The sequence below is a fragment of the Triticum urartu genome, chromosome 3A (assembly GCF_056163025.1).
Source record: "Triticum urartu cultivar PI428250 chromosome 3A, HENAU_Tu73, whole genome shotgun sequence".
Taxonomy (NCBI): Eukaryota; Viridiplantae; Streptophyta; class Magnoliopsida; order Poales; family Poaceae; genus Triticum; species Triticum urartu.
The window spans coordinates 37231472-37258717 of NC_141875.1; the positions used below are offsets into that span (position 1 = coordinate 37231472).

Consider the following 27246-nt stretch of genomic DNA (forward strand, 5'->3'; position numbering starts at 1 on the left):
TGGGTAAAAGGGGTGAAACCTTGTCCTTTTATAAGGGCGGAAGAGGCGATGCGCCTCCCCACTTGCCTGATAAAATCGTTTATTCCCCAGGCGCCGTAATTGATGGTGCGGTTGGGTTACCCACGTCCGTATTGATGAGAATCCCGTAATAAGGGGGACACGATCCCTGCTTTGACAAGACGTGTCAAGAAAACCGCCCCGCGTTATGTGCGGTGCTGGTTGTGAAAAACGGTTCGAATAATGACCAGGCCATGGCATGATGTCATGCTGTCAAACGTGTCAGCAGATTGGATTTGTGGAAATATTATTCTCTCTACGGTGGTATGTGGAACTTGTTTCGCAGAGCCGGACACTATCCTTGTGTTCAAAACCTTCTATGGAGTATTCAGAGGAGGAACCCGCCTTGCAATGCTGAAGAAAAAAACTGTGCACCGGATTCATCGTCATTGAAGCCTGGTTCAGGGGCTACTGAGGGAGTCCTAGATTAGGGGTTCTCCGGACAGACGGACTATATCCTTTGGCCGGACTGTTGGACTATGAAGATACAAGATTGAAGACTTCGTCCCGTGTCCGGATGGGACTTTCCTTGGCGTGGAAGGCAAGCTTGGCAACACGGATATGTAGATCTCCTCCCTTGTAACCGACTCTGTGTAACCCTAGCCCCCTCTGGTGTCTATATAAACCGGAGGGTTTAGTCCGTAGGACAAGATACAATCATACCATATGCTAGCTTCTAGGGTTTAGCCTCTACGATCTCGTGGTAGATCAACTCTTGTAATACTCATATCATTAAGAACAATCAAGCAGGACGTGGGGTATTACCTCCATCAAGAGGGCCCGAACCTGGGTAAAACATCGTGTCCCCTGCCTCCTGTTACCATCTGCCTTAGACGCACAGTTCGGGACCCCCTACCCAAGATCCGCCGGTTTTGACACCGACACTGGGCCTTGGGCCTTGTCGTCCATCTGACCCACCCGCCAGGTTACTAATGAGTCGCCAAGATTGGGCGGGTTACCCGTGAGTCGCCAAGCTCCGGGCGGGTCACCAGTGAGTCGCCAAGATCCATCCGGGTCATACATCCAGCCGGGTTACACCGCGGGGTATATCCCCGATATTATCCCCCAGTTTAATTTGGATTTATCCATGTTAAACTAATCTGCAATATAAACACAAGAACAAATTTGACAGGTTGTGCTCTGGGTTAAATATTTTGTAAGCCGGCACCTGATCATCCTTAAATCCTTGTCATTTCCTCCTTCTAGAAAATCCGGGTCAATAGACCAGTTTCATAATCAATTTGCTTGTAGAAGAAATATTGTAAATAAAGAATCCATTTGATTCAGCCTTCAATGCTCCGACTTGACAAAAATCACTAGTAGAAAACAGGGCTTTGGTCCAGGCCGGGTCAGCCCATTAGTCCCGGTTCAGTCCAGAACCGGGACCAATGGGGGCATTAGACCTGGTTCGTGAGCCCAGGGGGCCGGCCGGGCCACGTCGGCCATTGGTCCCGGTTCATCTGGACCTTTTGGTCCCGGTTGGTGGGACGAACCGGGACCAATGGGCCTCGCTCTTGGCCCACCACCATTGGTCCCGGTTGATGGCTTGAACCGGGACCAAAGTCTCCCCTTTATTCCCGGTTCATGCCACCAACCTGGACCAATGAGGTGCCTATATATACCCCCTCGCGTAAGAGCAGAGCACACTGCTCTGTTTTTTTCTGGCCGAGGGGGAGAGGGCTTGGTGGTGCTCTAGCTCACCTCCTATGCACACAAGGTGTTCGATGGAATGCCCGAGCCACACTACTTAAGCTTTCTCCTCTCCAAGCTCGACCTCCAAGCTCCATTTTCCTCAATATTTGTCTAGATTTAGCGGTCCGTCACGCCCCGTCCCCGTCTTCACCGCCGTCGATCACCCGCGCCGAGCTCATCGCCGGCACCACCGTGGTGAGCCTCTTGTTCTTATCTTCTTTCTGAAAGGAAAAATATTCTTACTTGTATGTTTACATAGATACTTGTATTATTTTCTTACTTTTATTATTGCATCTTATATAGTGCGATGGTTTTGGTATCCGCCCCCGTCGGCCCTCGTCCTGTCTATGATTCGGATGTGGTATATATATTATCATTATAACTATTGGTTCATTTATTGTTTATGAAAATTATGCCGACCAACGTGACATAGATTTTATTTATGTAGGATGTATGTGAATCGGAAATGCCAACCGACCCTATTGTTGAGAGGTTAAATTTAGTTGAAGAAGAAAACAATTTGTTGAAGGAAAAAATAAAAAAATTGAGGAGGAGAAGATGATATTGGAGTTGCATGGTGCGGAAGTCGTCGATGATCACTAGTTCAAGATGGATGCAATGCGCTTGAAGATTAGAAAGATTAGAAAATATGCCACTCATACCGAGGCTTGGTATCATTATGCCGTTGGGTCAATTGTTACCTTGGTTGCGATTATGATCGCATTTGTTTTCGCATTGAAATGTTTTACATAGTTTCAATGTATGGTTTAATTAATTAGATGCTCTGGAGAGCTATATGTTGTTAGATGAGAACTATGTATGCACTTTGGTTTTAATGTGATGATGAACTTCTATTAATTTGGACACTTAGTTATATATAATGCACGCATATGAACCAGCAATGGATGTACGGTGACAGACACACCTCCGAGTACATTAAGGGCGTGCATGAGTTTCTCGATGCGGCTGAGGCAAACAAGCAGAATGGTTTTATGTGTTTTCCATGCACTGAATGTGGGAATACGAGGTCTTACTCTAACCGGAAAATCCTTCACTCCCACCTGCTTTACAAGGGTTTCATGCCACACTATAATGTTTGGACGAGGCACGGAGAAATAGGGGTTATGATGGAAGACGGCGAAGAAGAAGAGTACGATGACAACTATGTGCCCCCTGAATACGGTGATGCTGCAACAGGGGGAGCTGGTGAAGATCAAGAGGAACCAAACGATGTGCCCAATGATGCTGCAACGGGTGAAGCTGCTGAAGATCAAGAGGAACCAGACGATGTGCCCGATGATGATGATCTCCGCCGGGTCATTGTCGATGCAAGGACGCAATGCGAAAGTCAAAAGGAGAAGCTGAAGTTCGATCGCATGTTAGAGGATCACAAAAAAGGGTTGTACCCCAATTGTGAAGATGGCAACACAAAGCTCGGTACCGTACTGGAATTGCTGCAGTGGAAGGCAGAGAATGCTGTGGCTGATAAAGGATTTGAGAAGCTACTGAAAATATTGAAGAAGAAGCTTCCAAAGGATAACGAATTGCCCGACAGTACATAAGCAGCAAAGAAGGTCGTATGCCCTCTAGGATTGGAGGTGGAGAAGATACATGCATGCCCTAATGACTGCATCCTCTACCACGGTGCATACAAGGATCTGAACACATGCCCGGTATGCGGTGCATTGCGGTATAAGATCAGACGAGATGACCCTGGTGATGTTGACGGCGAGCCCCCAGGAAGAGGGTTCCTGCGAAGGTGATGTGGTATGCTCCTATAATACCACGGTTGAAACGTCTGTTCAGAAACGAAGAGCATGCCAAGTTGATGCGATGGCACAGTGAGAACCGGAAGAAATATGGGAAGTTGAGAGCACCCGCTGACGGATCGCAGTGGAGAAAAATTGAGAGAAAGTACTGGGATGAGTTTGCAAAGGACCCAAGGAATGTATAGTTTGCTTTAAGCGCGGATGGCATTAATCCTTTCGGGGAGCAGAGCAGCAATCACAGCACCTGGCCCGTGACTCTATGTATGTATAACCTTCCTCCTTGGATGTGCATGAAGCGGAAGTTCATTATGATGCCAGTTCTCATCCAAGGCCCTAAGCAACCCGGCAACGACATTGATGTGTACCTAAGGCCATTAGTTGAAGAAATTTTACAGCCGTGGAATGGAAACGGTGTACATACGTGGGATGAGCACACACATGAGGAATTTAACCTAAAGGCGTTGCTGTTCGTGACCATCAACGATTGGCCCGCTCTCAGTAACCTTTCAGGACAGACAAACAAAGGATACCACGCATGCACGCACTGTTTAGATGACACTGAAAGTATATACCTGGACAAATGCAGGAAGAATGTGTACCTGGGCCATCGTCAATTTCTTCCAACCAACCATCAATGTCGAAAGAAAGGCAAGCATTTCAAAGGCGAGGCAGATCACCGGAAGAAGCCCGCCATGTGTACCGGTGATCACATACTTGCTATGGTCAATGATTTACATGCAATCTTTGGAAAGGGTCCCGGCGGACTAGCTGTTCCGAATGACGCTGAGGGACACGCACCCATGTGGAAGAAGAAATCTATATTTTGGGACCTACCCTACTGGAAAGACCTAGAGGTCCGCTCTTCAATCGACGTGATGCACGTGAGAAGAACCTTTGCGTGAACCTGCTAGGCTTCTTGGGCGTGTATGGGAAGACAATAGATACACCTGAGGCACGGGAGGACCTGCAACGTTTGCACGAAAAAGACGGCATGCCTCCGAAGCAGTATAAAGGTCCTGCCAGCTATGCTCTTACGAAAGAAGAGAAACAAATCTTCTTTGAATGCCTGCTCAGTATGAAGGTCACTACTGGCTTCTCGTCGAATATAAAGGGAATAATAAATATGCCAAAGAAAAATTTTCAGAACCTAAAGTCTCATGACTGCCACGTGATTATGACGCAACTGCTTCCGGTTGCATTGAGGGGGCTTCTACCGGAAAACGTCTGGTTAGCCATTGTGAAGCTATGTGCATTCCTCAATGCAATCTCTCAGAAGGTGATCGATCCAGAAATCGTACCAAGGCTAAGGAGTGATGTGGCGCAATATCCTGTCAGTTTCAAGCTGGTGTTCCCACCATCCTTCTTCAATATCATGACGCACGTCCTAGTTCATCTAGTCGATGAGATTGTCATCCTGGGGCCCGTATTTCTACACAATATGTTCCCCTTTGAGAGGTTCATGGGAGTCCTAAAGAAATATGTTCGTAACCGCGCTAGGCCAGAAGGAAGCATCTCCATGGGCCATCAAACAGAGGATGTTATCGGGGTTTGTGTTGACTTCATTCCCGGCCTTAAGAAGATAGGTCTCCCTAAATCGCGGTATGAGGGGAGACTGACTGGAAAAGGCACTCTTGGAAGTGACTCAATAATATGCAGGGACGGATATTCTTGGTCTCAAGCACACTACATAGTTCTACAGAACTCTACCTTGGTGACCCCGTATGTCGATGAACACAAGAACAGTCTGCGCTCCAAACACCCGGAGCAGTGCGACGACTGGATTACATGTGAACACATCAGGACTTTCAATAGTTGGTTGGAAACACGTCTCAGAGGTGACAAAACTGTTTGTGATGAGTTGTACTTGTTGTCCAGGGACCATCTTTGACTGTATTGACTTACAAAGGATACGAGATAAATGGGAATACATTTTACACGATCGCCCAAGATCAAAAGAGCACCAACCAAAACAGCGGTGTCCGCTTTGATGTAGCAACCGAGAGCAGAAAGGACACATATTATGGTTACATAGTGGACATATGGGAACTTGACTACGGACATGATTTTAAGGTCCCTTTGTTTAAGTGCAAATGGGTCAATCTGTCAGGCGGTGGGGTACAGGTAGACCCACAGTACGGAATGACAATAGTGGATCTGAAAAATCTTGGGTACACTGACGAACCGTTCGTCCTAGCCAATGATGTGGCACATGTTATCTATGTGAAGGACATGTCTACCAAACCGAGAAAAAGAAAAGATAAGGAAGCGAATACATCATACGATGAGCCAAAGCGCCACATAGTTCTTTCAGGAAAAAGGGACATCCTGGGAGTGGACGGCAAGACAGACATGTCTGAAGATTATGAAAAGTTTCATGAAATTCCTCCCTTCAATGTCAAGGCTGACCCAAGCATCCTGATAAACGATGAAGATTATCCATGGTTACGGCGCAATAAGCAAGTGACACAAGCGAAGAAAAAGTGAAGACTTTCTCCCGCAACTATTATGATGATACCATGCCAACTTTGTAACACACGAGTATGCTATGCCAACTTTTTCAGAGTTCATTTGAAAACTATGAATTTAGGTCGAATTTTCTCTATAGGTGCATCTATGTTCATTTTTTAGTAAAGTTAATCACAAACTTGTGATTCACACAAATTTCAAAGAATTCAAATTTTAACTATTCAAATTTGAAAACTAATGGCACTAATAGAAAGTTTATAATTTTTCTAAAACTAATGACACTAACAGAAAGTTTATAATTTTGCTGACCTAAAAGCAAAAAGAAATAAAAAATAAAGCAAAAAACAAAAGAAAATAAATAATGTAGAAAACAAAACAAAAAATCTGGAAAACAAAAAAATAGCAACAATAAGTATTTTTTTGTAAATAGAAACAAAATAAAATAAATAAAGCAACAAAGAAAACAAAAAAACTAAAAAAATGTTTTCAAATTTGAAAACTAATGGCACTAACAGAAAGTTTATAATTTTTCTAAAACTAAAAGCAAAAAGAATAAAAAATAAAGCAAAAAACAAAAGAAAATAAATAATGCAGAAAACAAAACAAAAAAACTGGAAAAAATAGCAACAATAAGTATTTTGTTGTAAGTAGAAACAAAATAAAATAAATAAAGCAACAAAGAAAACTAAAAAACTAAAAAAATGTTTTCAAATTTGAAAACTAATGGCACTAACAGAAAATTCATAATTTTTCTAAAACTAAAAGCAAAAAGAATTAAAATATAAAGCAAAAAAAAGAAAATAAATAATGCAAAAAACAAAACAAAAAACTAGAAAAAAATAGCAACAATAAGTATTTTGTTGTAAGTAGAAACAAAATAAAATAAATAAAGCAACAAAGAAAAAAAGTGCCACCTACTGGGCCCCCACGGCCCGAATACGACTAGAAACCCTACCATGGCTAGGATTCAGGCCCGCAGGAGGCCCAGTAGGCCCACAAGCACAGAGCGCAGGGTTAGGCCCGAAAGCCTGCATTTGAGAGGAGCTCGAGAGGGAAGGCGCAGTAGCGCTTATAAACCACTCTCGAGCTCTCTCAGCTAGCGAGGTGGGACTAAAGTTTTGGCGCGGGGCAGCACAAGGCCTTTGGTCCCGGTTGGTGCCAGCAACCGGGACTAAAGGGGGCATTGGTCACGGTTCGTGGCACAAACCGTGATCAGTGCCCCCTTTAGTCCCGGTTGGTGCTAGGCCTTTGGTCCCGGTTGGTAGCACCAACCGGGACTAAAGGGGGGCATTGATCACGGTTTGTGCTACGAACCGTGACCAATGCCTTCGGTATATAACCAGGACTTGTGAAATTTTCAGATTTCCCTCGCCAGTTGCCCCTGACGTCACTGACCTCCTCGACGCCGCCAGGCTGCCCCGACCCCGCACGGCGCCCCCGCCGTCACTCGCGCCCATTGTCGCCGTCGCCCGGACCCTCGCCGGCCGTCGCCCGCGCCCGTCGTCACCGTCGCCCGCGCCCTCGCCCGCAACCTCGTCGCCCGCGCCCGTCGTCGCCGTCCCCCGCGCCCGTCGTCGCCGTCCCCCGCGCCCTCGCCGGCCGTCCCTTGCCCCGACGCGTCGCCGCCTCTGTGAGCACCGCGCCTCTGCCGCCCCCGTGCATTTTTTTAATTATACATGTTTTTACATGTTTTTAGGTTTTCATATATATATATATGTATATATGTATCTTTTAGATATATGTTTTTGTATTTATGTTCATATATGTTTTTTTATGTATGTTCATATAGGTATATATGTATGTATTTTTTCAATTGTAATGATGTTTTAAAAATACATATATGCAAAAGTTACATTTTTTATTAGAAACATTTTATCTATATATGTTCTCTGATTTAGTACATTTTAGGTTAGTTTCATTTTAAAAAAAGTTATATATATTTAGGAAGAAGGAATAGAAGGAAGAAGAATGAAGAAAATGTTTTATATATGAGGGTCGAGAGGGGGTCGACGGTCGAGAGGGGGTCGATGGTCGAGAGGGGGTCGTCGAACATGAGAGGAAGAAAAGGATAAAAAAAGAAGAGGAAGAAGAAAAAAAAAGAGGAGAAGAAAAAAAAGAGGAGAAGAAAGAATAGAGGAGATCTTCTCCTCTATTCTTTCTTCTCCTTTTTTTTCTTCTTCTTCTCCTCTATTCTTTCTTCTCCTCTTTTTTTTCTTCTTCTTCCTCTTTTTTTATCAGGAACGAGGGTCGTCGAGGGTCGCCGAACATGAGAGGAAGAAGAGAATAAAAAAAGAAGAGGAAAAAGAAAAAAAAAGAGGAGAAGAAAGAATAGAGGAGTTCTTACTTGCTATTTAGGGTTTCCTCTACCGTTTGGCGACCCTCGACGACCCTCGTTTCCGATAAAAAAAGAGGAAGAAGAAGAAAAAAAGAGGAGAAGAAATCTTTCTTCTTCTCTTTTTTTTTCTTCTTCTTCCTCTTTATTTTATCGGGAACGAGGGTCGTCGAGGGTTTTTCTTCTCCTCTTTTTTTTCTTCTTCTTCCTCTTTTTTTATCGGAAACGAGGGTCGTCGAGGGTCAGGGTCGCCGAGCGGTAGAGGAAACCCTAAATAGCAAGTATCGTCGCTGTGAGATACATGTGGCCATCGGTGTCGGACACTACATCCACGTCCCACAAGTGACGCGGGCTTCGACACCCATGTCACTTGTGGGACGTGGATGTAGTGTCCGACACCGACGTCCACATGTATCTCACACCCACGATACTTGCTATTTAGGGTTTCCTCTACCACTCGGTGACCCTCGTTCTTGATAAAAAAAAGAGGAAGAAGAAGAAAAAAGAGGAGAAGAAAGAATAGAGGAGTTCTTACTCCTCTATTCTTTCTTCTCCTCTTTTTTTTGTTCTTCCTCTTCTTTTTTTATCCTTGAAGCGTTGTCAAGGCCACCCCAAACCCTAGAGAAGCAGCGTCGAGGCCACCCCAAACCCTAGAGAAGCAGCATCGAGGCCACTAATTAATATTAGTTCTACGTCTGCCACTAATATATCCATCTATCATGTTTGAATAATAATTGCCATGTTGTAAATATTTGTAGAAACTATGGACACCGCCCGAGACGAAGTACAAGAAGAGTTGTTGGGGGACATAATTGCACGAGGAAGTGATGCCGTCTTCTCGTTGTTTCTCAACGACACCGATGGTCTGGAAGTAGCTGGCTATGATTATGATGGCTCCGGTGACCTAATGCCGGTGCAAGAAGGAGACCGTGAGGACAGCTCCGGTGACCCAATGCCGGTGCAAGAAGGAGACCGTGATGACGTCTCCGGTGACCAAACCGAGTCCGGCCAGGTATATATATTAGTTAAGCTTCTGCTGACTAGCTAATTGATGCATTCATTATTTTGGTATGTACACATATTAATTAAGTCTTTGTTCTTTTTTCTAGCCCTCCGGATCGAGCACAACTTCGGTAAAGAGACGAGGCCCGAAGAAAAAGTTGAGCTCGGATGAAAAGTTTGAGATCACAGCAATCGCGCCCGATGGCCAACCGATTGAACCCCTCCGGACAAAGAGCGCATTTGTTGCTCAGTGCGGGGTTTTTGGTTAGGGACAAGATCCCGATCAGCATCCAACAATGGTTAAAGCCGGCTACAGAAGACCCTGAGGTGTCTTATGTCAATGATATGCAGAAAAATGATCTTTGGACTGAGCTGAAGTCAAATTTCACCCTACCGCAAGAGGATGATCCGGAGAAGCCAGTTAAAGAGCAATTAACCAAGTCTTTTGCTCTTAAGAGGATGGCAGAACTATTCAGGAGGTGGAAGAAAGAGCTGAATAAGTTTGTCGAAAATAAAGAGACACCAGAATTCAAGGGCAGATATGAGAAGATGAGAGATCACTGGCCCGCATTTGTGGCCCATAAGACATCAGAAAAGAGTAAGAAGATGTCGGCGACAAACAAGCAAAATACTACAAAGAAGAAGCATCACCATCGCACGGGGTCAGGTGGCTACCTCGTAGCCCGGCCTAAGTGGGCCAAGACTGAGAATGATCTGGCTGATAAAGGGATCGAACCAGAGACAATTAACTGGCCAGACCGTTGCCGGACTTGGTTCTTCGGGGCTGGCGGAACCTTGGACCCTGTATCAGGGAAGTGCATTTGGACGAATGATCAAATGGACATACCAGTCAAGAAGCTTCAGCAGTATATCGAAGCAGCGCAGCAAGGGACGCTCGTTCCAGACAGAGAGAACGACGAGCTCACAATGGCCCTCGGGAATCCTGAGCACCCTGGACAGACACGAGGCACGCCAGGCTCCATTCCGTGGAAGGTTGGGTTTTCGGACGCAGGCGGTTACAAATGCCAGGAGAGGAGGAAAAAAGTGCAGCAGCCCCAAATGCAGGCGCTGCAAGCAAGGGTACAAGCGAAAGAGGAACGAGAAGCAAATCGCAGCAAACGAACTGCCGAAGCTTCCCCCGAAGCTACCCCGCCATCTCAGCGGAGAAGCAGCGTGGCTTCCACCGAGCTGCTTCAGCCGGAGCATGTCTTGATGGCTCCTGCCAGCTATCCCGTGGATGCTATCACGGAGTCTCAAAATTGCCACCTTATGACGCAATGGATTAATATGAAGGTCAAGGCGGCTGTTGGCTCTGTTTTTCCTACCGAACCCGGCACAACTTTTCACTGCCGGCCGATTCCAGAAGGATATGCTAGGGTGATGGTGGATGAAATAACGGAGGGATTTGAGGACCTCCAGCTTGACCACCCTACCGGTGAAGGGGAGACTCGGCTGGGTTCTGCTCTGAAGACTCCATGCCTATGGCGGAAGGAGCTCATCAACCTTCCGAACTGGACGCCTTCGCCTCCTCCTCCTCCGGTGAGTCAGGGCACTCCGCCTCCTCCACCACCTCCTCCTCCGGCGAGTGACGATCAGGGCACTCGGCCGGCTCCTTCTCCGGCGCGTGGCGGCACTCCGCCTCCTTCTTCGCCTGCGCCGGTGCGCCCGAGCAGCCAGCCTCCTCCTTCTCCACCTCGTTAGCAAGGGCGGAAGAGACATTCCGCCGCTCCGGCTGCTCCGGCACGTCGTAGTCCTTCTCCTCCGCCTCGTAAGAAAGTAAAGAAGACAACCACTCCGTCTGTTCTGCCGGCGTCTAGCAGTAGAGCCAGAGGCGGGAGGACATACAGATTCGGTCCTTCTCTGAAGACTCCAGAGAAGTTACCATACAAGAGGACCCTAGAGGAGAACGCCGAGATCGCGCGAGAAGAAGTGAGGAACTTCTTTGAATGGGTGAAAGCAAAGAAACATTCACCTCCAGAGGAGAAGGTAGATCCGGTGAAAGCGAAGCGCACTCTGCTTGCCCTGACAAAACCACCCAAGTCTCCGCCGAAAGGAAACTATGAGCGCATTATTGGAAAGGAAGTTGCCGAAGCGGAGTGGTCGGGAAGTACTGTCAGTGATCAAAGGCTGAAAGAACGACGAGTTGGGAAACAAATTGCACAGCTCGGCGAACAAGCGAAGCAATCGTGCCCCCCGCTCAAGGTGCCTAGCGACATCGTCGCTAATGATCAGAGGATGGTGCCCGGTTATAGCAATCTTGGAGATTACCTGCCCGATGATGTACATTATGATTTCATGGAGGTGTGGATACAAAGATACGAGTATGGGAAGCCTCTCGTCAAAGATGAAAGATCTCTATCAACGATGATGCGAAGATTGCATGATTGGTACTTGAAAATTTGCAAAGAGTCTGGGGGGAGGAGTACTTTGTATGTGAGAGTTAAAAAGGAGCATGACCTCGTTGGAATTGATCTCTTGCCTGTTCCATTTGAGGAGTTCTTTCAGTTTTTCAATCAATTGGCCCTCGATAAAGCAACGGTCACCTGCTACTGTCTGTAAGTAGTACTACTTCTGTCATTAAGTCTCTCTATATATCTCAGCTCTTTCATTGCATGTATTTATAATTATCCTCAGTATATTATGCAGATTGAAGATTGTCGAATTGAAGAAACGACAAATCGGTGATATTGGGTTCATTAACACAAATATCATATATGCAACTCAGGTTAAATTTCATGCCACAGATACCGAGGCCAACTTGCTACGATCATTGGTAATAAATGAAAACAAAGATATAATACTCTTTCCTTACAACTTCAAGTGAGTGTTACTGTCTTGTGCGTATTCGGTTTCCCTTATATATTAGTCAAGGTTATAGTAATGTAATTGATGAGTTATGCATGCGTGTGCAGTTTCCACTATATTCTCCTAGAGATTAAGCTTGAGCAGGGACTAGTAACTGTCTTAGACTCAAGACGAAAAGATCCCCAGGACTATGCGGACATGACTCAAATGCTCGAGAAGTAAGTTAAATCGATCATTATCCACCATATCAGCAACTTTGTTCATTTCCTGATATATCAAGTAATTGTTTTCTTTGTCTGGCAGGGTTTGGAAAAAATTCACCAAAAAAGCTCCGGGGCTCCCGAAGAAGCTGCAATTTAGACACCCGAAAGTAAGTACTATAGTAGCATGTTCCGCGCATCTCCTATTGATTCAAGCGCTAGTTTCATCAATACCATTTGGCATTCTTGCTTATCAGTTTGATTGACCTCTATTTCTTATAAAGTGGTTGTGGCAGGAACAAGGGAATGATTTCTGTGGATACTACGTTTACGAGTCCATCCGCCACACGATCTGTGAGCGGGGCTACTCTGACGAACAATATGAAGTGCGTAAATAACAACATTCACAATTTTATTTTATTACCATCATTTGTGTTGAGTTTCATTCATTCATATATATATATATATATATATATATATATGTATTGACCCCCTTCTTCAAATTAGATGTTTCGGAAGCGGGATGAACTCCTAGCACCAGCTCGCATGCGAGCAATTCAAGAGGAATTGGCGGCATTCTTTCTTGACCACATGATCGCTGAAGATGGAGAATACTATGTGGACCATGAGTCCGTATGTTAGGAGATTATATTTGTAAGAGATAATTATTGTATATATGTAGCCGGTAGTGTCGGATAGATATACGAGAACTTGTTGTTCGACCAATCTCTCGGAGAAGGAGAGGTGGTCGATATCACTTCTCTCTGTATGCATATATGTTCATGACGATCTTCTATTTCCTTCGTTTGCTTACTAGCTAGCTAGCGTGTCTAGTCCTCTCTATACATATGTATAGTACGTAGCATCGACCAAGCACGGACATAAGAGAGGACACTTCTCTCTATTAATTATAGCTAGCTAACACAATATATGAAACACCTAAATTAACCCCCCAAAACCACCAAACCCCCCCTTCAAAAAAAACAAAAACCCCAGCCACAGAAATGCTGACGCGTGGATGCCTATTGGTCCCGGTTGGTGCCACCAACCGGGACCAAAGGCTCTCCTGCCTGGGCTCCGCACACAGGCCACGTGGAGGCCCATCTATCCCGGTTCTGGATTGAACCGGGACTAAAGGGACAGGGCATTAGTACCGACCCTTTAGTCCCGGTTCAGGAACCGGGACAAAAGGCCCTTACGAACCGGGACAACAGGGCCCTTTTTCTACTAGTGAATATTGGTCTTCAAATCTTCAACTGATATTCAGCCGGCTTGAAAATATAGACCTTGCCGAGCTATGATTTTCAAAATCGTCAGGTTATAAAAACTGATAATTCCAGGTCATGATTGTTCCCAATGCTAGTTCATGATTGTTGCCAATGCTGGTTCATGATTATTGATGACGCCGGGTTGTGATTGTTGCAGACACCGGGTCATAATGATTGGTGACGCCGGGTCAATCTGGTTTGCTCAAAACTGAGAATTTGAGAATATTTCTCCCTTATATCCGTGTTACCTGTAGCCCCCAAGTCTTGAGTAGAGTAAAGTGATGACTTAAGACTTGCTTCAATATAAATACTGCCACTTTGAAGAAATCCATGTTGTTCATCTTAGTCACTAGTAAAGACTGAATACTCCATATATGTAGCCCCCAAGTGCCGGGTTGTCATGCTTGCAGGAACCCGGGACTTGAATTTTTGCGAGGAGCAATTGGTAGCCCCTAAGGGCCGTCTTTTTACAATGTGATGAGTCGGGTCTTCAATAAGGTGAGCAAAAAATGACTTTGGATTAGCCCCCAAGTGCCATGGTGCATGCTGGCAGTGACATGGGACTTGTATATTTGATGTAATCTTAACTTGAATAATGTAGCCCCCAAGTGTCGGGTCATAAGCCTGCAGCGACTCCAGACTATTCATTCCATTGTAGAATAAATTATATCCATTGATAAAATAATATCCATTGCGCTGAAGCGGCTTTGAAAACCTCAATCATAATATTGGTTATTGATAACCATAATAAAAATCCAGCCATGTTGGCTATTCAAGATTTGAATAATATAATCCGTCGAGGGCATTGACCCGTAGGCATGCAATAGCATGATTTTGATTGCTCAAGGCAAATATATCCTGTCAACTTAACACCCTTTATCAGGACGGGTTATCAAAACCCCAAATATGCTCAAATATGAGTCATAAAGATTAAGGCTACATGGCCTGAATTGTTTTAAACAAGGATGAACTCAAAATGTTCAAATAGAAATAATAAATCAGAAAAAACAAGGCTTTCATAGGCCGCCGAGCCTAAATATCAAGTGCTTTCAAGGGCCGCATAACCACTGAGTTAAACCTTCATGCAAACCTTATAAGCCGGACCTCACACAACCAATCGTCGTTTTAACTTTGACTAGTTTAGGGTCTGTATAAGATTGACTTGTGAAAAGTATGGCAGGCCCTTCCACGATTACCTGGGCGGAGTGGCAGACTTAAAAAGGCAGGATAACCAGGGGTTTTAGGTGAATACACCTGGCTTCCAAGCCTCGCTTTTAAGCCTATTACAAGGGTCATAAAAACTCTTGTCCTTTAGAACAAAGAGCCCCAAGCAATATTTTTGAGCTGTGCTCAATGGAAACCTATGTTTGAGTTGTGCTTTTGCAACAGACTCTCTTTGGTCCCTTTAACCTGGGTAGCAAGCCCCCAAGTGTTTTGTAAGCATGGCGTATAAGCCGGATCAAAGGGTAATCAGGAAACTCCCATGTGACCATAATAAGATAAGCCCATAAGGCAGGATACCTATGTTTGAACCGCGCATCATGGCAATAGGTTTTCTTTGGCAACCTTTAATTTTTATGAGAACTCGAACTTGCAAGAGATGAATTTCTTTTTCAACCGGAGTTTTAAACCAGATATTAAGAGCTTCAAAGCTTTGTGAAAGACAGGTTTCTCTTGAACCGGATTTTAAACCGACATTCTTCATTTTGAGCCAGAAATTTTCTGACGGCCTTTAAGTTTTTATCAATATGGTAGTAGCTTCCGGGACCGGGTTATTTTTCCCTCCAATTGACCCGGGGTTCTTGAATTGGCTGAAACTGGTAAAATTTGCAAAATTTACCGAGTCATGTCTGTGTAGGCCCCAAGTCTTAAGACGGCTCAAGGAGTTGGCTTGAGATTCCCCATACTTGACCGTGATATAAATCGGCATATAGTTGGACAGCGAAATGCTGAAATGTGTTGAAGCTGAAGGCGAGTTAATGATATGCGCAACACTCATTGCATATCTTTAGCGTTGATAACGCGATGTAAATCCATAGAAAATTGAGGTTGACCTCAGCGGGTTATAAATGATCCCATATGAGCTGTGTCAGTAACTCGGCCAATGGTTCATCCCTGCTGGTTGTTGAAGTTAACCAAACTGCAGTGGCGGCGACTTGTGTGCCTGTCCATTGAACCATCTGATGTAGATAGAGGCTGACAATATATTGTGACTTGCTCCAGAATTGTTGGAATAGACCGGACCACGGGGCGGTGGCTTGCACATATTCATTGGGCAGCTTGCATGAACAGGGTGTGACCCTGATATATTGATACAGATTGGTCGACAATGGCGGCAATTTGAGCTCGTTCATTAAGCAGTACAGAACATCCGTGCAGAATGATGTTGTCGTGAACTCATATCCGGTATAACAGCACTTCGGAGTGAATAATTCGCACGACAAAAGACCTCACCATGTTTGCCATAAACTTGGAACAATTTGTCTTGCGCATAAAAATACTAAAGGTAGAATAATTGTTCTTGTAGGAATTAAAGTATAATGATGAAATAAATAAGGCGGATAGCACCTGGTATTTTTATCGGATGAACGCAGACTGAGCAAATAATCCCTTGTTCTCCTGGTGTCCATGTCCGTAGATTTATTCCAGGTGGATGTAAGAGCATTACTAGGAGAACCCTTAAACTCTCAAACCCTCACTAGCGTTTTAATGGTCTAAAAATGATCTTTTTGTGCACTTTTACGGGTTGAAAAACAGGGGCAAAGATTAGAACCCTCAAACCCAACCCTTATAACGGAATATTCCCCATGAACGACATTGTCGTTGCGCGCGGGAGGTCGACGGGGCGACCGCCGGCGACGGAGGCGACTAACAGTGGCGGTCGCGGGCGTGGGCGCGGGAGTTGGGAGGATTTTTCCCTCCCGCACGAGTATAACCGTCAAATGAGGGTTGGGGTAGGTTTTGCCCCCCAACCTTTACTTTTGAGGATTGGGAAAGGGTTTGAGGGTTGGACTTTTAAAAAAATTTGAGGATTTGAGGATTAAGGGGTTCTAGTTTACGGCTTTTTTTGACAAAAACTGTAAAAAAACAGTTATTTTTAGGGGTTTGAAGATTTGAGGGCTCTACTAGAAATGCTCTAACAGTTGTGCTGACACTGACACTGGACTAGTACTGATAGCAATTTCTCCAACTGATGCCCTCCACGTACTATGAAGTGCCACCTTAGAAGCAGTCAAACCAATGGAGTTTGAACTTTTCTTCCGGCCCCGTTGGGCAGTCAACACGCGATAGCCATATAGCCACTCAGCCGCCGGGGGGGGGGGGGGGGGGGGGGGGCGGGGCTGCGAAGACAGGATCCCGCGAAAACAAGCAGGGTCGGCTCGCGGCGATTGACCGCACCAGCGGGGATGCAATGGTGACTTAAGGTGAAGTCTTAGCCGAGGAGCGGTGAGGTAGAGGCGAGGCAGCGCCCGAAGGCGGCAGAGAGGGAGGCAGCCAGGCAACGGCGGCTCACAACGGCCGGCGGCGGGTGATGCAAGCTGGATGACTCAGTAGACGGGTTGAAGCAGACCGCGGCAACAACAGTGGTGGAGGCGAGATAGTAGTCAGCGGCCGCGGCAGAGATGAAGAAAATCAGGTAGGCCAAGTCATTGAATCGTCCCGTAAGATGTCACGTAGCGTACAGCTAGCGGCTTGATGAATTTCCTCCCTTTTTGGAAGCTCCATGTAATGTGCATGTAGTGCGAAAGCATGCCAGTATCTAATTTTTTTTGTCTTTGCGTAGTAGTGCTATCCTTCATGTGCGTGTATGTAATGAATCTCCTCACACCATAGAGTAACAGCACACCTTTGGATTGATGGGAAGCAGCAGCAGCCGGACGGACGCATCGACTCGAGGTCCTCGCAGAGCGAATGCAGATTTTGTGAGTTTATGCACCCGGGCCTCACTATCCTAGCACTTCAATGTTGCTTTAAGATCTGTGCTACAGAACTATCTTATTACATGAAATTTTTTCCTTTCTGTTCCTCTCATATAAAACATGTCTTGAATTTCAAACTTTGCAGTACAACCTAACTTTGTAACTAGAATGTGAGATAAAACTTGTAGATTTTTTTGTCCGACATAAATATGAAAAATAAGATTTTTTTAATCAAACAAATCTCATTTTGTATATTTATGTTGGACCAAAAAATCTGTAAGTTTTATCCCACATTCTACATAGAAAGCTTTGTTGTGCTGCAAAGTTGAAGTACAAATACATGTTCTATACGTATGAGAGAAACAAAAAAGAGAAAATTATTTGCACGAATCGTGATGCAGGAATGAGTGGTTGGATAAGGAATACCCGGATGCATAGGCTCTAAAACATGTTTTCGCTCGCAGAGCGGCTCAAAGGACAAAGGCGGCCGGAGGGTTACGCGCGAGAGAGGAAAAAAACGGATGGCTTGATACGCCAGAGGTGAAGCGAGCAGGCGCGTGGAGGCAGGTCGCCGCAAGGAGAAGCTCGAGGTGGTGGCGAGATGCAGCGAGGATGAACGGGCGGCTCGTCGACGCAGGGCCACGGGCCCAGCTCTGGCGGTGTTGACTTAGAGGCGCCGCTATAGAGGCGGCGCCCTCGAGGCCGGCGGATCGACGGAGGTGCATCCTAGCAGCAGGAGTTCTCGAGGTCACTCGGCGAAAATGACGACTTGGCAGGAGATTCATGGTGCCTCGAGACCACCGCGCGGGTGGCGGCTGAATGAGGCCGGGGGCGACCTGCCAGCGACTTAGCGAAGGTGGCTTGAGGTCGGGGTGGCCCGGGCGGCAACTCTGGCGGCGAGGCAACGAGGCAGGCAGGCGCGCTCGAAACGGGCGTGAATCCAGCGAGACGGGTCAATAGGTGCGACCAGCTGGTCTCCGTACTGGCGGCGAGTTTTCTTGGCGACTTGACAAGTCTGAGTAATGACTACATCAGTTTCCGGGTTATCTCTGCTTTCCGGGTCGTGGCTATATCTATTCGGATTTGCTATTTTACAATCGACTGTTTTTTAATTTGTTGACATTCAAATCTCTGTCCGTTTGTTCTTGCGCAGAGATTCACGCTGGGAGGTGTGGTTTTCGGGCCGGTTTTCTGTTTGTCGGGCACGGTTTTTATTTCGTCCCAACCCATTAAGGCCGCCCCGATCCTTCACCATCATGTTTTTCCCTTTTTTGATTTTTCTCTGTGTCTTTTTCCATTTTCATTTGGGCGGCCGCGTGAAAAGAAGGCAGAGAGGAGGGTGAGAGAGGAAGAGGCGCTCGACGGCTTGAGCGGCGGAGGAGCGGAGGCGATTCCTGTGGTTCATGTCGATTCCGAGATCCTCTTCCGCTCGAGCTTGATTACTCTTCCCTTTCTCTTCGTTCCTCGGCTGCCCCGGTTGTTTTTTCTCGTCTCTCTCTCTTCCCTGTGTGATCTAGGTCTCTTCTCTGTTTCTGCTAGTGTAGCTTCGAGATCTATGTGTGTTCTGGTGTTGGATTGATGGATGGTGTATGTTGCTGCCCGTGTTTGGTGTAGGTTTCGTTGCTCTTGTAGATTTCCCCATGGCTACTGATGTGTTTGTGTAAGATCTATGTAATCGATGTGATTCCTCTATTTAGGCCTTTAGCTATTTCTTGTTTGAATCCCCTCTGGTGTAGGCGCTGGTAGGTGTTTCGCTTCATGTAGTCGTTGGTAGGTGTCTAGATTTATGGATTTTGTTGGGGGTTTTCTTGTGGTTAGGGTTGGTGATTTTGCTCTGGTAAGGGGGCCTTTGTATTGCTTCGTGTGGCTCGTCCTTTGGATTATCCCTTGTATCCTCTTGATTTTTTGTTCTAGATGTATGTAATTTGGGGTAGGTTAGATGTAGGTGTTTGTTTCTCTGGTTTAGGATTTCCTCAGTGTATCATAATTTTAGAGATTAGTACTACTATATTTTCTTTGGCAGTATGATTCTTCAGTGGATGTCCCTGATTGTGTTTTTTCGCTAATCCCCTGTGTTCTAGCCCTGCTATTGCCCTTATGTTGTTAGTCTTAGACCCCTCCAGTGCATTTTTTCAATTTCCTTTGTATTAGAGTGCAAGCTTAGATATTAATGTGTACTTTCAGTAGTATTTTCGTCGGTAAATCCTATGCACTTAGTCATTGGCAGCATTTTTCATGTGCTTACAACGTAGTTCATGTTCTTGCCCTGAATTTTTGTGTAGGGTTTTCATTACACTGTAATATTCATCTGATTTTGCAGTGTAATTCCCATGGTTAGTCAGTGTATTTTGTAGATATATTACAATGTCATTTACCCCTGAATTACACTGTAATTCCCATGAATTTCCTCTTTATTTTCATTTTTCTTAGGCTACTTCTTTTACACTGTAATATTCATGTGATTTGTAGTGTAATTCCCATGCTTACTCACTGTATTCTTTAGTTATATTACAATGTAATTTACCCCAGAATTCCACTGTAATCCCCATGAATTTCATGTAGGTTTTCATTTCTTAGGCTTCTTCATCACACTAAGTGTAATTTTCAGAACTATGGTCCCTCTAGGCTACTAGGTTTGATGTGTATTGCATCCATTTTTAGAACTTTTTTTTGGTCTGCTGCTTAACTTGCAATTTCACAGCAAGTGTAATTTCAGGGGCAATGAATACTGTAAATTCAGGTCAATTACAATGAAATCAGTGTAATTTCAGTGCACTTGCACTGTAATTTGAGGTGTACTCATGTCAATTACTAATTTATAGTGGTATAATCTACAGTTCTTACAGTCGTTATATGCAGCAGATTTTTTCATAATTTTCAAGGTGTACTCATGTTAATTACAGTGCTATTTTTGTTCTACTATTGATCTACATTGTTTTCATGTACACCCCCCCCCCCCCTCATTGTTCTGGTGGTTTGGCAACGGGTCTAGTTGAGTGCAACCCGTTTGGCCAATGTAATATTTACACAGTATTTTCTTAAAAGTCCTAGTAGTAATGCCATTGTAATATTTACACAGTATCAGTGAAGTTCTGTGTAAATACAATCACCGATTATCTATAAGTTCCTATCATAATGTCACTGTAATGTTCAAACAGTGTGTATGTAAGTACTGTGTAAATACACGGTAATTTTTAAGAAGTTTCAGTGCTAATTTTGACTTAAGTTGTGTGTATCTAGATTGTAGCTCTTAAGATACACTGCAAGTAGATTCTAAGTAGACTATAATGACAGTGTAATTATCACTGTAATTTTCTCTCTCTCAAATGACAGTGTAAGTTCTGTGTGAATCCACTATGATCATTGTTTTCATATTTTTTGTAAGTTCCAGTCATAATGTCACTGTAATAATCACACGGTACGAGTGTAAGTTCTGTGTAAATGCACTGTAATTCTGGAAGTTCCGGTGCTAATTTGACTTGCAAATTTTGTCTATTAAGACTTCAACTCTAAGTAGACTGCAAGTTACCAGCAGATTGTAATGGCGATCTAATTATCACTGCAATTTTCTCCCAAATGACTGTAACTGGATTGTATGTTGACGCCACTGATGCCAGACCTACAAACAGTAGGTTGATGGATCTGTAGGGCTTTTTTGGGCTGTGGTAGCGCGATAGTTGTAGCTTACATTTGTTTGAAACCGGGTCCAGTTCCAACCCGGTCAGGATTGGTCTTTTAGCATTGACATGCACATAGCGGAGATACACAAAAAGGAGACGCACAAATATGTACAAGTGTCATCCTATTATTGGTTGGAAAACTTGACTGATGCCCAAATGATTTTCAGTCAAACGTCAAATAGACACCTATATCTATTTGTCTTTGACTTGCATGGCAGCCGCTGTAGCAAATACCAATTTGTCTTCGGATTCGAGTCCCCGGGTCATGTTTTCTGTTGCGCTCGGAGGTCAGCGGAGGAGGCCAGGCACAGCGGCGGGTCAGCATCTGAGCCGGGGGAGGCTGACTCTTGGGTGGCGGCTCGCGCATTGAAAACAGCGACTCAGAGGTGTCGTCTTGAGGTGGACAGCAGCTTGAGGTGCAAGCGGCGGAGGTGGGAATCACAACCGCGATTTGTTCAAGGTACAAACTCGTCGACGGCCCGGCGATTGGCAGCAACAGAGACGACGACTCACGGCGCCGGCGGTTTAAAAGCTGGGGCGTGACCCGGAGCAGACGACAACTCGACACAAAGTTGATTCAATGTAGGCGGCGCTTGCAGCGACGAACCGGCGGCAGTGGCTCCGAGGCGGAAACAGGTTGAAGTGCGTCAGCAACGGCTCGGGGACGCGCTCCGGCGACCATGGTGGCGGTGACTCTCCGGAATAGCGCGCGAATCAGATGGCAGATTAAGGCGACATCAGTGATGGAGGTGGCTCGCTGGCACGGCCACGGCAGAAGCATGCCGACGCGTGATGAGGCAGAGGGCAACTCAGAGTGGAGTCGCAGAGTCGAAGGCGACTCAGATCGGACTGGCTCCTTGGTGAGTTAGGCGAAGACCGCGGCGTTTTGGAGTAGTAACTTGGAGCAGAGGTCACGGCAATGGAAGCAGGCTGATGCGGAGTCGAAGCCTCAAGGCTGTACCCGCAGCCACGGGCTGTTCGCGGCGGCGGGGGCCAGCCACCAGCTGGACACGAGGCAAGGTTGAGAACGGGGCGGGTGAACGGAGGAGCCCAAGTCTGAGCACAATTTGATCCCGGGTCGTGGCCCTTTTCCTTATAGCATCTCCAACAGCCGCACAATGCGCGGTGCTTAAAAAACAGGTTTACAACGCGTAAGTAAATTTTTTAGAGCGCTAGAAGACGTTTGCTCCAACAAGCGCTGCAAAATATGCTGCGCGCGCGAGTCCAACGGTCCCAATCAAGCGGTCCCATCTGCAGCAGCTCAGAGTTTGCAGCGCGCGCGACCGGGCGCACCAAATATGCTGCGCGCGATGCCTTTTTGATGCGTGCGCTGCATTATTATAGCGCACGCGCGCTTTTTATGCGTCTGTTGGAGATTACAAACCGGGTCCGCGCGCGCTAAAAACAATTTTTATATCGCGCGGCGCTCATATAGCGCTTCTGTTGGAAATGCTCTTAGTTCTTTTTTTTTCTCTTTTTGCTTGATCTTCACGTGGGTACATGGGTCTCTGACTCTCTGACTCTCTGTACATAGGCTGTTTTTTCTTCTTTTTTTTTTGTAAACCGGACAAGTAGCACCAGTTGATTTACGCCAATTAGTCTTGGATTAACCCCAGCAGCAAACATCTATCTGTTCGTTTGACCGATCACCACAGACACGTGCGGCAGCGCATAAGCTGAAACCCTAGCTTCTCTTGTATCTGAATTTTGTATATGCCGCCGTTGAAAAGTTCTTTGATCTTGATGGATGAACTTGTAGTTGATGTGAATCCTTCCATGCTGAATCTTTCTTCATTCAAAAATTTGCGAACTGTTTGTTCTCCCCTTCTATCAATGGAATGATATGCTCCGCGCGTATTCGCGAATTTTTTGGCGAACTTCTCGATCCCTCGAAATGTCCCTCCAAGAACTCAACACCACCGTGCGCAGGCCCCACGGTGGGCGCCAACTGTCGTGGAATTGTCACGGCAGATGTCCTAGTGTGAGGACTTGTCGTGAGGCCAACGCATATATGCGGTAGCTTGAAGGGGTTGGTCGGAATCGAGAGACGCAAGGCGGATCAACACATAAGACAAGGATTTAGACAGCTTCGGGCCCTGGGAAACATCATCCGGTAATAGCCCTACATGCTGTTTGTGGCTAGGTCTCATTATCATCACGAGGGAGTCGTCGTAAACGGGCTCTCCTAGTTATGTCTAGCCCTAAGATTATTTCTCCCTCCCCCCTTATATAAGTTGAAGGGGCAGGTTGCATGTAGATTCCAACTCGGATTAAGACTTAAACTATTCTGACTTCTCTTCATGAGCTTCTTAACGTCCTGGGCTTCATAACGTCTCGGGCTTATTAACCCCAGGCGACTCTGTCTGCCGGGTTATGACTGTCTGTCGGGTTATGATTGTTTGCCGGGTTATGACTGTCTCCCGGGTTATGATTGTCTGCCGGGTTATGATTGGCTTAACCCTTGCCGGGTTATCATCTGACCGAACACCTGTCAGGTTATCATCTGACTTAACTCCTGTCGGGTTATCATCTGACTTAACACCTGTCGGGTTATCATATGACTTAACATCTGCCGGGTTATCATCTGACTTAACTGTCAGCCGTTTACCACCTGCCGGTTTACCGTCTGTCTTAGCCATCTGCCTTAACTGTCTGTCTTAACTGTCTGCCGGTTCACCATCCGCCGGTTTACCAAGTCCCAGCCGGGTTATGACTCCGGCCGGGTCATACCGCGGGGTATATCCCCGACATTATCAATTTGGATTTATCCATGTTAAACTGATCCAGATCATCCTTATGTCCTTGTCATTTCCTTCTTCTAGAAAATCCGGGTTAATAGGCCATTGTGAAGAATAATTCATTTGACTCAGCTCCCAATGCTTAACAAAAATATTGGTCCTTGAAATCCTCATCTGAGCTTCAGTCGGCTTAAGGATGTAGAACATGCCGGTTTATACATATTGATGGCACCAGGTCATAATTATAGTTAACATCAAGCTTGAAAATATACCTCTTATATGCCTATCACTTGTAGCCCCCAAGTCTTAAGAAGGTAGCGTAGCATCAACTTAAGACTTGCTTAGAAATATATATGTCACAATCTTGAAGACATCCGATTTGTTCATCTCAGTCACGAGCCATAAACTGAATATTCCCATGTATGTAGCCCCCAAGTGTCGGATTGTCATGCTTGCAGCAACCTAGGACTTGAAATTGCCTTATGCTCATGAAAACTTCAACCAGTATAGCCCCCAAGGGCCGGATCATTATGTAATAATGAGCAGGGACTTTGATATATACTTCAATGAAAATAACATCTTATAATATAGCCTCCATCGTAGGGCTTGAACCCAGGCCCACAAGGTTTAAGAGCTTTGTGCTTTATCAACTGAGCAATGGACCCTTCAATATAATGGATTTAACTTGTGTACCTTGAATTGTTGATAGGAGCAATTGGTAGTCCCCAAGGGCCGGCTCATTATGATGTGATGAGTCGGGTCTTCAATAAGGCCAGTAAAAATGACTTTGCATTAGCCCCCAAGTGCCATGGTGCATGCTGACAGTGACATGGGACTTGCACATTTGATGAAATCTCAATTTGAATAATGTAGCCCCCAAGTGCCGTGTCGTAAGCCTGCTTCGGACTATTCCCTCCATTGTAGAATAAATCATATCCATTGATAACATAATAGCCATTGCGCTAAAGTGACTTTAAAAACCTCAATCATAATACTGGTTATTGATAACCATTATAAAAATCCAGCCATGTTGGCTATTAAAGATTTGAATAATATAACCTGGTTTGAAAACCGGTTCCTGCCATATTAACCGGTATATCCATGCACATATGATACATGCTATGATGATGCAATGTATAATGCAATATATGATGATGTATGTGTATGATCAAGAGGGTTTAAGCTATGGTTCATATACGACCAGAGCCCCCAAATAGTCATAATTGTGGCATTGCGCCGATCAAGAGGTGTAGCTATGGTTCGAATACGACCAAGCCCCCAAGTGATTTCCATGGTGGCCTTACGCCGATCAAGAGGTGTAGCTATGGTTCGAATACGACCAAGCCCCCAAGTGATTTCCCTAGTGGCCTTACGCCAATCAAGAGGTGTAGCTATGGTTCGAATACGACCAAGCCCCCAAGTGATTATGTGGGCTGTGCCCAAGGGGTACCTATGTTTCAGCTGTGCTGTTCAACAGACTCTCTCTGGTCCCTTTAATCCAGTCATTAAGCCTCCAAGTAAACCAGAGCCATGCTCATATGAAGTTATAATATTGGCTTGATAGCCGGATTACCAAGGTAATTAGAGCTATGCTCTTATAATATGGGCTTGATAGCCGGATTACCGAAGTAACCAGAGCTGTGCTCTTATAATATGGGCTTGATAGCCGGATTACCGAAGTAACCAGAGCTGTGCTCTTATGATATGGGCTTGATAGCCGAATTACCAAGATAACCAGAGCTGTGCTCTTATGAAATTATCATATTGGCTTGATAGCCGAATTACCATATTGGCTTGATAGCTGGAATTAGGAGGGTAGTAACGCTCTGTTCTCTTTGGTGAATACACCTATGTTTGAACAGGAAGCCCCCAAATGACATATAATGAGCCTCAAAACTTTGTGGGAGATAAATTTCCCTTGAACCGGAATTTGAAACGGAATCTTTCCTTATAAACCGGAACTCTTTCTTTGAGCTGGAACCTTCAGATTACTCGGCACTGTTTAAGCCGGAAATTGTCTGACGACCTTCAAATTTGCACCAATATGGCGGTTTTATGGTCCTGATATGTCAGGACAGTTAATATCCACCGTGGGGTTGATGATCAGCATGGTGAAGCTAAAATCAATCATGGCCGAGTCGGCCACGGCAGTAGGTAGATGAGCCGACCGCAGTAATGTAAGCCGAGATTTTGTGATTGTCATATACTTTTTAAGCCGGAATTTTTCTGACGACCTTTAAACTTTTATCAATATAACAGTAGCCTCTGGGACCGGGTTATCTTTCCCTTCAACGTCCTGGGGCACTTGAATTTGCTGAAACTGAAAATACTTGCTGAGTCATATCATTGTAGGCCCCGAGTCTTAAGACGACTCGAGAAGTTGGCTTGAGACTCTCTGTCGGTGTCAAAACTGGCGGATCTCGGTACGGGGTCCCGAACTGTGCGTCTAGGCCGGATGGTAACAGGAGGCAAGGGACACGAAGTTTTACTCAGGTTCGGGCCCTCTCGATGGAGGTAAAACCCTACGTCCTGCTTGATTAATATTGATGATATGGGTAGTACAAGAGTAGATCTACCACGAGATCGGAGAGGCTAAACCCTAGAAGCTAGCCTATGGTATGATTGTTGTTCTGTATGTTGTCCTACGGACTAAAACCCTCTGGTTTGTATAGACATCGGAGAGGGTTAGGGTTACACAAAGTCGGTTACAATGGTTGGAGTTCTGAAGGTATAGTCCGGCCATCCGGACACCCCCTAATCCAGGACTATACCTTCATCCAGACTCCTGGACTATGAAGATACAAGATTGAAGACTTTGTCCCGTGTTCGGAAGGGACTTTCCTTGGCGTGGAAGGCAAGCTTGGCGATACGGATATGCAGATCTCCTACCATTGTAACCGACTTTGTGTAACCCTAACCCTCTCCGGTGTCTATATAAACCGGAGGGTTTTAGTCCGTAGAACAACATACACAACAACAATCATACCATAGGATAGCTTCTAGGGTTTAGCCTCTCCGATCTCGTGGTAGATCTACTCTTGTGCTACCCATATCATCAATATTAATCAAGCATGACGTAGGGTTTTACCTCCATCGAGAGGGCCCGAACCTGGGAAAAATTTCATGTCCCTTGACTCCTGTTACCATCCGGCCTAGACGCACAGTTCGGGAACCCCTACCCGAGATCCGCCGGTTTTGACACCGACATTGGTGCTTTCATTGAGAGTTCCTCTGTGTCGTCGCCGTCAGGCTTGATGGCTCCTACGATCATCGATAGTGATGCGGTCCAGGGTGAAACTTGTCATCCCGGACAGATC

General features: G+C 45.5%; 1 long non-coding RNA gene across 1 annotated transcript in view; it reads left to right on the forward strand.

Annotated features, from left to right (window-relative positions):
• The first annotated feature begins 1675 nt into the window (after positions 1–1675).
• The window catches only part of LOC147978270 (uncharacterized), a 197981-nt gene continuing 172410 nt past the window's right edge, over positions 1676–27246 (forward strand). The window contains exon 1 of the long non-coding RNA XR_015599565.1: positions 1676–1944. This is a non-coding gene — a long non-coding RNA (uncharacterized LOC147978270). The remainder of the gene's footprint in view (positions 1945–27246) is intronic.